The sequence below is a fragment of the Spermophilus citellus genome (assembly GCF_964194105.1).
Source record: "Spermophilus citellus genome assembly, chromosome: 16".
NCBI classification, from domain to species: domain Eukaryota; kingdom Metazoa; phylum Chordata; class Mammalia; order Rodentia; family Sciuridae; genus Spermophilus; species Spermophilus citellus.
Window position 1 is genome coordinate 41,092,666 of NC_138196.1, and position 3,147 is coordinate 41,095,812.

Consider the following 3,147-nt stretch of genomic DNA (forward strand, 5'->3'; position numbering starts at 1 on the left):
ACTATGAATTCTTAGATTTATTTCTGGGCTCCTTACACTGTCCTGTTTTCTGTCTTTACACTGGCACTACACTGTTTTGATTGCTATAGCTTCATGATATGATTTGATATGTATTCCTTCAGCTTTGTTCTTCTTTCCGAAGAATATTTTAGTAATTCAAATCCTTTGTGATTCCATATGAAATTTAGGATTTTTTTCCTATTCCTGCAAAAATAAATCCCATTAGGATTATGCTCCGGACTTTATTGAATTTGTAGATTCAATATAGACGTTTTACAATATAAAGTCTTCCAATCCATGAACACAGCGTCTTTTCATTTATTTGTGTTTTCTTGGATTTCTTTCAGCAATGTTTTATAGTTTTTAGTATACAAATCTTTTGCTTCCTTGGTTAAGTTTATTTCTAAGTATTTTGTTCTTTTTGATGCTGTGGTGGTAAATGGGATTGTTTTCTTAATTTCATTTTCAGATTGTTCATTGCTTGTGTAGAACAATGCAGCAGATTTTGGGATGTTGCTTTTGTGCACTCCAACTTTGCTGAATTTACTCATTAGTTCTAATAGGTGTGTGTGTGTGTGTGTGTGTGTGTGTGTGTGTGATCTTATATGTAAGATCGTGATATCTTCAGTTAATTTCACTTCTTCCTTTCTGATAGGGATACCTTTTATTTCTTTTTCTTGCCTAATTTCCATAGGTGGGATTTCTAGTACTGTATTGAACAGACACGACAAGAGTAGGCATCCTTACCTTGTTCCTGGTTTTAGAGGAAAAGTTTTCAGTTTTTCACTGTAGAGAATTATGTTAATATGAGCGTTCATATGTGGTATTTATAATGTCGAGGTGATTTCCTATAGTCTTAGCTTGTTGAGTGTTCTCATCATGCAGAGGTGTCAAGTGGGGCAAATGCTTCTTCTGCCAGTGCTGAAATGATCATAGGATATCTGTTTACCCTTTAATGTGGTGCATATTGATTTTTATATGTTGAGTCATCCTTGCATCTTTGGGATAAATCCCACCTAGACATAATGTGCTATCCTTTTAATGTCTGGTTGAATTTGGTTTGCTGATATTTTGTTGAAGATTTTTACATCTATATTCATCAGGGGATATTGGCCTGTTCTCTCTCTTTTCCTTCAGTGTGGTTTTGGCATCAGGGTAATGCTGGCTTCATAAAATGAGTTTGGAAGTATTCCCTACTCTTCAGTTTTGTTGGAAGAGTTTAAGAAGTATTGGCATTAATTCTTCTTTGAATGCTTGGTGGGGTTCTTCAGTGAAGCCATCTGGTGCTGGGATTTTCTTTATTGAAAGGTTTTTGGTTACTGATTCAATCTTCTTATTAGTTAGAAGTCCTGTTTCAATTTTCTATTTCTTCATGATTCAGTCTTGGTAGATTGTAAGTTTCTAGGAATTTATTATTTCTTCCAGGTTATCCAATTTGTTGGTGTATAATCAAACAGTATTTTTTTTTAAATATTTCTTCTCATTTTTGTAGCATGATTTTAATGCTTCCTTTTTCATTTCTGATTTTATTTATTTGAGTAATTTCTCTTCTTTCATGGTTACTTTAGCCAAAGGGTAAAGTAATTTTATTGCCCCCCACCCCTCCAAAAAAAACCTTATTGTTTCCTTGAATTTTTTTTTCTTGCTATTTCATTTATTTCTCTTTGGATCTAATTATTTCCTTTTTTCTGCTAACTTAGTCTTAGTTCATTCTTAGCTTTCTAGTTCTTTGAGGCATAAAATGAAGTTGTTTATTTGAGATACTTATTCGAGATATTTATTCATTTTTAATGTAGATATTTATCTCCATAAAAATTCCTTCTTAGTACAGATTTTTCTGCATCTCATCAGTTTTGGTATGTTGTGTTTTTGTTTTCATTTGTCTCAAGATAGTTTCTAATTTTCCTTTTGATTTCTTCTTTAATACATTGGTTACCCAAGGGTGTATGGCTGAATTTCAACATACTTACAAAATTTCTAATTTTCCCTATATTATTAGTGTCTAGTGTTGATCCTCTCAGGTCAGAAAATAAGTTTGGTATTATATCAATTTTCTTGACCTTGTTAAAACTTGTCATGTGGAGCATGTGGTCTATCCTAGATAATTTACTGGGTGTGCATTTTGCTGCTTTTGGGTAGAATGTTCTGTGTACGCCTGTTAGGTTCACTTGGTCTATAATATTGTTTACCTGCTCTGTTTCCTTATTCACCTTCTGTCTGGAAGTTATTGAAAGTAGACCATTGAAATCTACCATTATTGTGCTGCCATATATTTCTCCCTTCAGTTGTCAATGTTTATTTCATATATTTGGGTGCTCTGATGTTGGGCACATATGTATTTATATCTTCCTAGTGAATTGAACCTTTTATCATCTTTCTTTATTCTTGTGACAGCTTTTGATTTATTCTGTCCAGTAGAAGTTTAGCCATCCCTGCTATCTTTGCTTGCCATTTGCATAGGATATCTTTTTCAATTCATTCACTTTTAGCCTGTAGGATTTCTTAACTCTTGGGTGAATATTTTGTAAATGGCATACAGTTGTATCTTGTCTTTTATTTTTCAATTCATTCATCCATTCTATGTCTTTTGACTGAACAGTTTAATCCATTTATATTTAATTTGATTACTTTTAGGGAAAAACTTACTATTGCCATTTTGTCAATTATTTTTGGTCTGCTTTGTAGGTCTTTTCTCTCTCTTTTTTCATTCTTACTGTTTTCTATTGATTTTTTGTAGTAATACAATTTGATCTTTCCTCATTTTCTTTGTGAATCTTCTATAGATATTTTCATTTTGGTTACCATAGGACTTGCATAAAATAGTTTGTAGTCCTTACAATCTATTTTAAGGCAATAACAGCATTTTGTATTACTGTTACTGATGTTTACAGTATTCTGTGTTTGTCTATATGAATAAATATCTGCCAGGGATCTTTATACTTTCATATTGCTGTCTAGGTTTCCTTCATCTCAACTTAAATGATTCCTTTTAGCATTTCTCATAAGACAAATGTAATGGTAATGGATTCTTTCAGCTTTTGTTTTTCTGGGGAAGTCTTTCTCTCTACTTTAATTCTGAAGGATGCCTTTGCCATGCTTCTTAGTAATACATGAGTAGTGTTTTTTTTTTTTTTAATCATTAAAGAC